Here is a 13,855-nt window from a genome sequence, read left to right on the forward strand (position 1 = left end):
AATATGTGTATCTTAAGAGATTGCTTAACCTTCCGTCAAAATCATATCACCGGAAAGATCTAAATATTTAGCGTGTCTATTTATTTTTGCTAGTTCTACATACATTCGAATGACATTTTATAAATTTTAAAATTGAAACGAATAAATGAAATATTTTATGGAATGAAAATTGATACAATGTTTTCCATAAAACTAAAGATAGATATTTTGTAAATCAGATGCGTCGATCGGAAAATATAAAATTACGAGGATTCTAAATTTGAAATACGGATTACTTGAATACAGCTTGTATTATTTTGTATTGTTTGATATTGTTCGATTTATATGAGTAACTTACAATTTACTAAAATATTTTAAATTTATCACGTTAATCGTTAAAACTAATTTAACAAAGGAGTCATTCTTTTGTTGTCATTAATTAATTAATATTTTCAAAAAAAAAAAAAACAAAATCAAAATATACTTTATTCAAGTAGGCTTTTACAAGCCCTTTTGAATTTAACAAACTATTTAAAGTAAAGCTACCACCGGTTCGGAATGTAGATTCTACCGGGAAGAACCAGCAAGAAACTCAGTAGTTACTCTTTTTCAACATCTAAAACTACAGTCTAGTTAGTTAAATACAATTATATATGTATGTTTTGTCTCCTGCCTAGAAGTCAACAAGCATTAACTCCACGCTTTTTTATCATCAATATAATCTTGTATCGAATAATATGCCTTCTTTACCAATGTATTTTTTACAATTGAATGAATTTATCTATTAATACGCGAAGGGTAATCTTAAGCGTATTGTAGGTACGCACGGAAAAGTGTGAGCTTATCTCACACTTAAAATTAGAGTTCAAATGGTGTAGCTAAAATGTAGAAAGTTAATATGACTTTTTACAATACATTGTACTAAATTAAACAAAACATTTACTTTCATCCAGCCAACGACAACACACGTCAATAATACGTATTTATATATTAATTTGGGGTTATTTGTATCGTCACGCTGAGCCTAAATTTTTATATCTATCGAATTGTATATATATATTTAAATTGAATCATACAAGGCCCCTTTAGTGAACATAATACTGGACTCGTGTCAGAAGGACCTAATTGTTATAATATTTCAATTAGTAATTAATTACGGTCGAATTTCAATAGACGACCACTAGTGGAATATAGTAAAGTAGGTTTTCGACTACTCTTGCTATAAGATCAAATTCAACGTTGGAATTGATCGTCAAAAATAAAAACCGAGTGGTATTTCCATTCCGAATTTATATTTGCTTCCTTTAATTAACCTGAATACGTGTTAACTGATTTCGGTTTTGACATTTCCGATTCTAATCCATCGTTAAGTTACGCACATTTCTTATACCATATGTATTTTTACTGCTTTATATATTGAAACATTTCCAAGTATTGTAAACAATAAATACTCTAAGTGTACGATTGTTTCAAGTGCACTATGAAGATTCTAATTAGATCCTATTGTTATATTGATGTTATTGGAAAGGAATTAATTAAAAAATAACGCGTTGTTATATATACTTGCTATAAATATTTAATTGAATGAATTGCTTGTTATTTATAAATATTTTTATTTCGTATTTTGTGTTATAAGTGTTTGATCCGATAGCTAGCTTATAAGCCAAACGATATCGAGATCCTGGGTACTAGTATCATGTCGTATCAAGGCAAACTCAATAGAATCCTTTTGCTTGGTATTTAACTGCAAAAAAAAAAATATTATTTATGTTTAAATTTGTATAAGTAAGCGAACTTTACCAATTTTGGTAACTAATTTGTCATGTCCCTTGTGCCTGTAGTTACATTGACTCACTTGCGCTTCGAATCGGAACACACGGCGGTGTAGATGATAGCAACTGGATACGAAACGAAATAAGAACACTCGTTTACCTTTTAACTTTATTACTAAAACTCATTAACTGATTTAATAAATACTAGTCTAATTTGTATGTGTGCAATAGTAATATTATTTTATTAATTTAAATAAAAAGATTCTGCCCGGTCACCGCGCTACCTACCCGGCCCAATCTAACATACACAAGTACAGTATAAATATATATACGTAATTAATCACTGTTTTGGAAACATCAAAAATATTGAGTTTTATAAAAACGTACTTTAAAGTGAAGTTGACTAATTAAGTCAATTATTATCTATACTAATATTATAAATGCGAAAATATATCTGTCTATCGATGTATCACGGCCAAACGACTGAAGCGAACTTAATAAAAATTTGGTATGAAGCGAGCTTAGACTGCAAGGAAAGATATAGACATACTTTTTTTTATGCCTAACAACTAAAATGACGAACACCCTAAAAGGCGAGTGAAGCCACTGGCGTAAACTAGTGATTTATATATTTTTTAATTTACATAATAAGATTACAGAAAGCGATCCAGTAGTCCGTCTAAACAGCCGTACGTATCTCGGTTAGGTAACCAAGTCGGATTCTACTTAGCGAATGTATTTAACAGATAATTGTTTTCGAAACATAAATAACTACAAATATAAAATTATATAGCTTAAATATTTGATTACTTAAGTCATTTACTTCTTATAAGATATGATTAAAATATTGGAAGTGCTTTTTAAATTTAAATATGATGACGTTATAAAGAATAATATCATTTTTTAAACGCTCGAGTAAATAATGACCTAATTGCTTTATAACATGCTATTTGCCCGCAACTATGCTCGCATGTTCTCGTATTTATTTAATTCCAGTTATTGTCGGCGTTTATTATTTACGTTCAATTATAAAAGCGTACCACGGATAATTGCACACGAAAATAGCCGACGCTGCTAGTGAACGCTCGGGCAAGTCCAATGAAACTTACTTAGGGAAAGATTCCGAGGAGAGGCAAGATGTCGCTCAATTGACCTGCGTTTTATTTCGAGCTTCTAGGAATATTACCTAAAGAAATTATATTTTCATATCTAAGGCACGACTTTATGTTTGATGCATTTTTTTAAAGAAATGAAAAAGAATCAAATTTTTGATTTCGAGCATGAAAATCATTACTTCTTTCCTTATCGCCATTTTCAAATTTTATTCTTTCATAACATTTGGTTCGTTTTTTTTTTTTTTTCTTAAAGTAACACAGACACATATGACACAACAATTAATTTATATAACATTTAAGTGGTTTCTATTCTGATTATATCACACTCATTTTTTTTTTGTTTTTGTACCAGCCAAACGAATATCACAACTCAACGACACTATATTTAATTTTCCATTTCTAAATAATTTGTTGAAAAGTTTTAAATATTAAAAAAAATTAAAACGATTCGTTTTCACGAACAAATTGTCCACTCTAAAATTGCCACAATGTAAATTTGTTTATGACTTTCATAAAGTAAATTGAGAGACAATGAAAGGTCTATAATTACAATTCTTGATCAAACGTGTGCCTCACACGTCGGTTACGTAAGCAAGTAATGAAAAAAAAAAATCAAAATTTGTAACACTTTCTCTTCCGTCGTGCATGTCGATGCAACAATTAAACAGCGAAACGATTCGATAATAATTTTTGCGTTATATATAAAATGTTATATATAAAACTTCTATAACTTTATACGATACAATATCGGTGTTAAAATATGTTAAATACGCTATTCGGACTCTAATCGCTAAGAGGAATTTAGTTGAAGCAGATGTTATCTTCATATAATAATATTTATGTTTCTTATGAATTTTCCTTATTTTTTATCATGTTATAAAACGTCATTGTACTATCAAAATCTCTTAGCTCTCCGTTTATTATTAAGAGCAGATATTTGAAAGCACGTAAAGTGCGACATTTTCTACTGAGTTTTTCAAGAACTTTAACATACATGCATGTGTCGATCGGACAAAATCGTGCCTCATATGTATCCAACAGTTGGTTTTGGAACAGTATTTTGGAAAAAACTCCAAACCTATCCATGGGAGGCATCAGTCAGAAGTGGCACATTATAAGATACATTACCTTGGTTCTATACAAATGAACAGATCTGTAACTAGCTGAAACTATTAATACCTGTTTCATACAATTTACCATATTGGTTTATATTTATGGGCACCGCTCCGCTATTTAGGGTCATAGACTATAACATTACTTAATAAACGGACTATCAACGATCTACGGACTCACTTGTCTACCGTGTGTTTAATTAAACACTGTTTTTCTCATTCTACCATTATTGATTTATCATTCGGAAGAAGAAGACAGCAACGTTTACTCACTCTCTAATCGATTTCCAAAGAATTTTGGTAATTTAGTTTTAAACAACACCTATAAAATTAATAAAGATAAAATTATACATGTAATGTATTCGAATGTTGAACCTGTTTATATGAATTACGGGGCTTGGTTAGCATCTTGTTCCTATATAAAGTGCAGTTTAATGCAACAATTATAAATATTTACGATAATACAAACAAGGTTAAGCGAATAGTACATCCGTATGTATATTTTATCTGTGAATTAATAAACAAAGACAAATCAATTCCTGTTACACCGATTTTTTTTTTATTGACGGTCTTTATTGCCGTATTTAAAAACATCATAGAAATTTGAGCAGTAAAAAGTATGTTTCGAATCATGTTCATTATTAAATTTTTTCTTTAAGATTTTCATAATAATTATGGTCGAACTTTAGGCGAGCGGTAGTTATAAGTAAATCGGCTGAAACGAACAGAGTTTGTATCAATTACTTAGAAACTTATCTAGAACGCAATATTAACGTACATCTAAGAAATATATATATATACATATATATATATATATATATATATATAAATCGTCAAAGACTTCTTGCATCTTTCCAAATTACCACCCTACGGCGTCCACTGAATGTAACAACATTTTAAATGTTTTTAATGCGTATATATGACGTTTATATCAGTATAATTTCATGAGTTAACACAGAATTTCGTTTTAATATGATTTTTTAATATTCGATTTCAAAAATTTCCGGGTCATTTAGCGCATCCGTGCACCACCTAAACCATCTTGTACCCTGTATATCTCCGTATACTTTCTACACACTCCGTGAATGCTCCTACGTCCATCAAAACTTATGCTTAAATCGATTCTATATAATGCCCTGTATATATTACAGAGATTACGCTAACAATGTTACACCCATCTATTTTGGAAAATATAGCGATACCGAATACTGTTTTTGTAATCTTGTATTCATCGTACTAGTCAACCAGCTTCCAGCTATACCAATGCTTATACTGCGTCCGTAGGCATAAGTACCTACTATTTTAGGTTTGTATTTAATTTGCATTTTATCGTCTCTGTGGCAAAGCGGTTAGCGAAATTAAAAACGATAGATGAAATAAGTAAGCTGACAACATTTATAAGTAAATTGGTGTAAAAAAATAAACAGAAAGATAATTATGATTAGGTTTAAGTATATATTCAAAGACAAAATTAGAATATCTATGTATCTATGTAATTTAAGTTGTTGTTGACGAGTAAGAATGAAGGCATATATATTTAGGTAAGTTGGTTTAAAATTAAAAGCAGGTAAGTTAGTGTAAACAGGTCAGTTAAATAATACAAGCGCAGTGTGGTGTGTGGCGCAGTGTGGTAGGTAAATAAAAAGATAAATCTTTAAGTAGGCAAACTCATAGACACGGGTAGGTAATCACGCGTAGGTGTAGGTTTGGGTAGAAAAATCACCTACTTATGTTTTTAACAACAGTTGCTGTAAACAGGTAAGTAGAAAGATTAGGTATATGGTTTGGTAAATTAGTGTATATGGGTGGGATCGAAAATACAAAGAAGTGAATGCTGTATATAAATAAGTTATTATTATTATTAAATATAATTTTTTTTATGTTTAATTCTAATTTGTTTTCGAAAAGATATATTATAAATGCATGTAATAAAAAGCGTATCATAATATAAGAAAAGCTTTATTTTCCACTTTGTATACATAAGTCAAAATCTTTCATAAAAATAAAACACTGAACATAACATACATCACAAGGTAATCATTTTCTTAAAATAATAGCCATTATTAACATATTTTGTTAAAATTCTCTCAATCAAATCAACGTCGCTTTAATTTCTATGTTAATCATTATTGATTATTTAAGACAAGAAAAAAAAACATAACTAACAACAATATTCTAAAAGTAATATAATTAGTCAACAATATTAAAATACACTTAATCAGTCTTCAAATTATAATTTGATATGTATTGTAAAACACAAAAGATACGATATTTTTAAAACTTAATCATTGCTATACCCAGCCACTTTAGTATTATTTTAATAACTCAAATATTATATAAATAAAAATCCACAAATACTGTTTGAGACATTCAAAATAACTTATCGCATTTTTGGTTTCATAAAAGTCCTGAAAATTTATATTTGTAATATTAAGATCTTCAAAATTTAAGACGAAAATCTCACAGTAAAAGCAGTAATCTCTATCTCGAACTTTAGTGGTACTTTTGGATTTTCCCCTTTGGATTATTGTTAAACTCTCATTCGAATTATCTCCCATTTGAGATTCATTATTAATATCGAGATCTGTCCCATTATTTTTTGCGAATTCTTCTGTTGTATAATATGGAAAAGATACAGGTTGTAGAATTTTTTTATCAACAACATCTAAACTGCAAGGAGAATTACTTATATGACTAACTTCACTAAAATTTATATTTCTATGCGATGCGATAGATGTATCAGATAAAGGAACACACTCTAATAACGATAAATTATTTTGAATGCTTGGAGGTTTCTTGCACGTCTGGGATACCCCTTTAAGTATAGAAGACTGTTTCAGTGTCCCAAATTCTTCTAGAAAAGAATCATCAGAACTAGTCTGTAAAAAAATATATTTATAGAATTACTGAGAGTGCAAGTATCTTAATCGTTAGTATGGTTTATGGTATTAGTTACTGATTACCTATTCGTCAATTATTTTCTATTGAGTTATTCGACATTTTTAGAAAAATATAAGTAGAAATTAGAATATTTTTTATACTTACATCTTGTCTTGGTGGGGTGTAATTTGAACATGTATCAGAAAAAGCAGATATTGAATCAGATATGTCCTGCAACAGACATAGAGTATATATAATCAATTAATACAAAGAAATAAAAACTGTTTCGATTAAGGGTTATACAGAAGCCAGAGAATAATCAGTGACTCAGCCAATAAGAACAAAGAAGTCAACAAAACAGAAAACTAATGAATTATTATATCAATAATCAAAAATGTGAGCCGAGATGGCCCAGATGATTTTGGGTTCAAACCCAGGCAGGCACCACTGAATTTTCATGTGCTTAATTTGTCTTTATAATTCATCTCGTGCTCGGCGGTGAAGGAAAACATCGTGAGGAAACCTGCATGTGTCTAATTTCATTCTGCCACAATTCGAAATTCGAAAGTCGAAACTCTGCCACACGTGTATTCCACCAACCCGCATTGGAGCAGCGTGGTGGAATATGCTCCAAACCTTCTCCTCAAAGGGAGAGGAGGCCTTTAGCCCAGCAGTGGGAAATTTACGGGCTGTTAATGTTTAAAAATTAAAAAAAAAATCAAAAATGAGTGGGTGAATTGGTGTTACCATATAAGATCAAGGACAGGAGTAGGTAGATATAGATATGATATACGTAGGAGTAGGTTTCAAGACACAGATAGTTAAGATAGACAGGTAAGTTAAATGTTACGGATAGGTAAGTTCAGAGAACGGGTAGAGAGTTTGATTTGTACAGGTAAGTTCTAGAAAACGAGTAGTACGGTGAGTTGGCTTAATTGAGTAAATCAAATGATACGGATAGGTAAGTTGATGTATGTGTGTAAGCTTAGAGAGAGATAAGTTGTGTACAAGTAAGTTCAAGGACACGGGTAGCTGACTCAAGACGTAGGTAAAGTATTAGGAAAATAGGCTTACAACCATTAAATACATACCTCATTTAATTTTTCTAGATTATTTTCTTCATATTCTTGCTGGTTTTCTTTATTTTCGTTTCTTTCTAATGATAAATAAAAAAAAAGTTTTATTATATTTTTAAAGGAAAAAAATACTTTTGGATATATGACGAATGTAATTATGTAACATAATTACCAAGACATAAAAAACAAATATTGTCTCAGTTTAAATAGTTTTTATACGACGCAACAGTTAAGCCATTGACCTACTGTACATTTACACGTTACAGACATATTTTTTTTTAATTAAAAATACTCATTTGCAATAAATAGTCGATTATTCAATAACCTATCTAAAACCGTATTAAACAAAATAAGTAAACAGTAGTTATATACCTACCTAATAATTAATGTATGTGATAATAACATTCGTCTTCCGGATAATGGTCGTAAAAGGTATATTCACAAACAGGACACCAGAAAAATAAAGACTGAAAGAGCCTTTTTATGTTATCGCATGTCATAGGTAGAACAAAATGTTCTACCAATGTATTATTAGCGATACTCGTGCCACAATTAATACAATAATATTGCAAAATAAAATGAGTCGAATGCCAAGGCCAACGCATTTTAGTCTTATAAAAGTATTTGAAATCACTTCTTTTAAATAATTGGTCCACATCAATGGTAGTTACCATTATTGCAAATATTGTTTCGTACACAAGCGCCCTAACCGACAAACTAATTTAAACTGAGTTCACTTAAAGAAACAATGAGTTTAGAACATACTACATATTTAGATATTAGACTTAGATATTAAATTTATATATATTTTTTAAATGTAGTTTTAAGTACTTACCATTTGCCAATTGAAGAATCCTTGCACTTCTTTTCATTGTGTTTTACTTATTTAATAACTTTTAATAATATATAATTTGATAAATCACTGCGATGACAAATTCGCGTCTTACCGGGCGGGACGCAGTCGGTTTTGAAACATAAAACACAGGACCGCTTCTTAGCGTTCCCTCCGCCTCTGCTCTTACACCCCGAACGGGCCCCACAGGAACGTCGCGATTTCCCAATTTAATATTATATACTGGACGCAAGATGATAGTCGTAAGGAATTGATAAAAACTTTAAAATATATTCATTGAGATGCAATAAAATCTGTAAATTAAACGCGAAGTATACGCTACAAATTATACACTTTACGGTACCGCCCTCCAAATTCGATGCGGCCGATGGCTGAACTACAAAATACGCTGAAAAGCATTCTAGTGATAAAATTGTGTCCATGCCAAATTTTTGTCCATACATTCTACTCATTAAAAGACGCTGTTACAGCAAAAATGAGGATCGGTTAATCTTGCGTCCGTATACCGGACGCATCAAGTAGGTCGGACGCACTATCATTGGTAAAAAGCGCCATGTAGGACGCAACATGAACTGCAAGATCTATATATATATATATATATATATATATATATATAGATCCCTTTCACCGTGAGAAAACATTAATTAGGCTCTGTTATTTTAGACGTGAAAACGTAACAAATAAACAAAATCACTTTCGAATTTGTAATATTAATTAGGATGTATAACAATTATATAATTACTAGTTGCCCGGTCTGACGTCACGCGGACGAAATAAAAGCCTTAACTCACGAGGGTTATGAGATAATTTATTAAAATGACATCCCCATATACCCATCGTACATACCGTATAATATGTTAAGAGGTGGATATAAATATGTATATAACCTTGATCAATTAGACGTTACTGATACATAACATGCTTCGTGCAGACCTCAAACCGCCTATGTACAAGGCGGTTTGTGGCGAAAAATGTCCGTTTGCAGGTCCCTTTAGCGCAACGTCTCGTCCCGGACTCATTTATTTAGCGACAGAGAGGTTGTAACTTAGAGCATATCCATGCGCTATCTTTCGCTATATTTGCGCTATATATTTATATATATATAAATATTACTAACACGGCTTACTCTGTTTGTATAAAATATTGAAGCGAAAGGGGTAATAAAGAGTAATAAATATTATATTTAAGTTTCTCTGATAACGATTACGAAGATGAAATATTTTAATGCATCTCAAATAAGGTTATTTGACATATTTATATCTACACCTTAATATAATATCTCAACGTACGCTCGACGGGTTTGCGAAGGTTTGCTCATGCGTGTATCATTTCCATTGTCTTGGTATAAATATAAAGCTACTATTCCACATAGTAAACGGTAATATAAAATTAACTTTGCTATGGTCAGATGGTCCAATGGTTAGAATACGAAATCGTGATAGATTATTGCGGGTTCAAATACCACTGACTTTTGATCTGATTAATCTGCGTTTATAATAGGTTTCCTCCTCGGTGGTGAAGTAACACATCGTGAAGCATGTTTCGGATTTAAATCTACCAAATACGTTTCCCCTAAGCCGATCAGCGTTTTCGATGCGTAACAAATATACACCTACCTACATGTTACATTGTTTTGAAAATAGGAGTACCTTTTATAAGGAATTACTAATATTACTATTTACCCCTTTAGTTAAACTTTAAACTTGTATTAGCAGTAGGTCGACAATAGCCCGAAGCAGTAGGTACCGTAGACTATTGACGCTTCCAATTTTATTAATCGGGTTTATACTATATGCATAAAAAATCATTAAACTAAAATAAAACATATTTTGTAAAGCTATTATCACACTAATATTAAAAATAAATACAAACACACCTTATTTAGTTATTTTTTCAATTTCGTATCAAGTTTTATTTGTAAAAAGCGCTCGTAACTTTTTATTAATAGTATTATGTAATAGAAACACTTGATATTATAAATTTCATTAATGAACTCCTAACTTTTAGCACTGTGCATTCGCTGGTATTAATAAATTCTCAAACAATGTATACTGGATTACGTTACTACCTCATTAAACGTACTACCACTTTGAATATGAATGTAAAATAATATAGAGCTGTTTATTGGAAATACTAAAATATTGATACTGTACTATGTATGACAATTATACGGTTTATGTTTTTATGAAGAGAAACGGCTGTCGGTGCGCCTAAGAACGACTGGTAAGCCGTGACTGCAAACGACATAGCCCCCTCTTCGCCATTATCTACTTCCTTGTTCGTGGTTGGCACGACAACTGAACTATGTTTTTATATAGTTCACTCTCATAGTCATTTTTTGGTTTTCGTTAATTTTAAATTGTAAAATAATTATAATATGTTATAGAGTAAATTATAATGCCTCATTTTTATACCCCACAGTTGATAAAATACCATTCACCTCCATTTAAACAAAGGGATTTAGAACTTTACATCACATGATCGAATGTAGGTTGCAAAAGACTTATGTCTAAGTTAATTTTGACACGATAAGTTTCCTCTGAACTCAATAGCCAGGAAGAATGATAGGAGATTATTTGTCTTTCGGCTTCTATGCGACTTGGGGATATACGAGGGACAGAATCCAACTCATGCTGGTTTCTTCTCGATCTTTTGATTCGCCGAGGAATTAATTGGTTATAAACACAATTATTATAACAGTGGTGCTTGTCCGGGCTTAGATTTTGTACATTATCACTCTATACAACGTCATCCTAACAAATATATGTGATGTTACCCAACGAAAATAATTGAAAACAAGGTTGCTATAATTTAATTATTTTATCTTAAGTTTTGTATGTTGAAATGTTATAACAACCGAACATCAGATACAGTGAATCCTTCTGTGTCGACATTTTCATTTTTATCTTGATACTGTGCAGTTAGCAACGCAAAATTTATTCGCGTTTTAATAACCATACAGTAACAAGTATCTTACGTAACAGTAACGTGGCTAAGGCCTCCTCTCCTTTTGAGGAGAAGGTTTGGAGCTTATTCGGGTTCTACGGGCTATACGGGTTGGTTGATGCATTTGTGGCAGAGTTTCGTTGAAATTAGACACAAGCAGGTTTACTCGCGATGTTTATCTTCACCGCTGAACATGAGATGAATTATAAACTCAAATTGAGCACATGAAATTTCAGTGGTGTTGAACCCGCAATTCTAAGCTGGGCCATCTCGGCTCAAGTATATTGTTAGTATATAATTTGTGTTGTTACGATAATTTACGGACTGAATGATATTCTTTATTGATAATTTGATAATGACTTCATTGTTAATTTTGTGTTCTTTCGAATGTCAAACTATTTATGAAAATGGCGAAAAGATGAGTAACTTTGTAAGCATAATTTCAAAACCTTAGTTTTTGTTATTTCGTATCTTTTAAAGTGTTTTTTAGTTATATTAATTTGAGTAATTTATTTATTCTAGAAAGTAGTTCTTTTTTTTTTAATCAGCTAACACATTGTAAACTATTTTCATGGCCAGTTAAATTATATTATAATTATAATGATCTCAATAAGACCTGAGCCGTAACATAAATATTTAATCAAAACCATTTTCATATATTTTTTGACGCAAATTTAAAACATAACAGCGTCAAATATTAGAAAGCAATTTTCGAAGAAATTTCCTTTAAACATTTTAAACAAAGTAAAAATGTATTCAAATCCCTGTCAGATTTAATTACATTTAACCTCCCGTCAACATTGCACAAAAGTATTTATTTGTCCCGAAAGTTTCCCGCTGTTTTTTATCTTTAAACGAGAAATAATGCAAGTTTGTTGAGTTCAGTATACATTTGAACAGTTGAACTCAAAGTAGTTTCAAATACAAATGATTTAAACAAAATAAATAGTTTGTGTGTGTTATAATTATATCAAATAAATACGTCCGTTACGAAATGAGGGAGCGTTGCCGCAATCCACAGTTTGATTGGCATCTAACTTCGTAATCCTTTACCCGACTAAATGTAGTTGCTCGCTCCTTTTAAGCGGTTTTGATATTAAAACATTGTTTATTATTTCGCCGTCTAATATTACAGATGACTTATCAATGAACGATAACTCATGTAAATATTATAAATATTTCTCGTCTCACTTTAAATTTATTAGAAAAAATAAACGAATATTTAGCTTGAAATACAATTTAACATATTATATAATTAATAATACGTGCAGATAATCGTTATTTTATTTATAAGTTATGTCGACTAGAGGTGAAGATAAGGATAATCTTCCTGTTCCGTTTCGACAGTGGCGCTCATTCTCATTTCTAGTATCTTGTGTAGAAGTATTCCGCAATACGAAACTCGAAACTCACCGCAGAACGTGCGTGAAATGTCAGAATGTGATATGCGACATTGATTTACTAAATATTATAAATATATCTTTATTAAAATGGCATCAAAATGGCAACATTCCAAAAGTGATATAGTGAGAACGCACTGCTACATGTATGGGAGTGTAAAGAGTTGAAGAAATTCCTTTTGTTGAGAAGTTTTGGTACTTATTCCACACTGTTGAGATTTCTTCCGATTTATCCTGAGACATCAATATTTGTAGCCAAACGAACGAGCTTTCAAATACCGATACTTTTATTTGATGAAATTTAAAAGAATCCATAAATCTCATAGGGATATTGTTTATTCGTTGTAGTTATAAAAATATATCTATAACAGTTAAAGTGAGGTAGGTATGTCTGTGATCTGAATGTACTTCAATGCAACATAAAATGAATCTGAATATAGTTCGTGACCAGTTTATATGTACGAATACTTGTTTCATTTACCAAGATATTTCTTGTAGAACTAATAGCTATGACTTATGTACAATTTCGAGTCTTCTTGTTGCGGTTTTGCAATTCTCGTGGCAATTCAAATAATTATTACTTGCATCGCTTGATTAAGTCCCGGTGAGACTAATCTATCCAGACACTCACTACATTCTTAGAAGATATTAATTATCTAATATTTTGCGAAAGTTATAAGCTTATGCTTTTAAAATCTTTATTTTAAAATTCGAATAATTTC

General features: G+C 30.9%; 1 protein-coding gene across 17 annotated transcripts in view; it reads left to right on the forward strand.

The window, feature by feature from the left end:
* LOC113404162 (coiled-coil domain-containing protein AGAP005037) overlaps positions 1–13,855 on the forward strand; it is a 229,925-nt gene that overhangs the window by 189,438 nt on the left and 26,632 nt on the right. The gene's annotated exons all lie outside the window — the stretch shown is intronic.

Source organism: Vanessa tameamea, chromosome Z (genome assembly GCF_037043105.1).
Source record: "Vanessa tameamea isolate UH-Manoa-2023 chromosome Z, ilVanTame1 primary haplotype, whole genome shotgun sequence".
NCBI lineage: Eukaryota > Metazoa > Arthropoda > Insecta > Lepidoptera > Nymphalidae > Vanessa > Vanessa tameamea.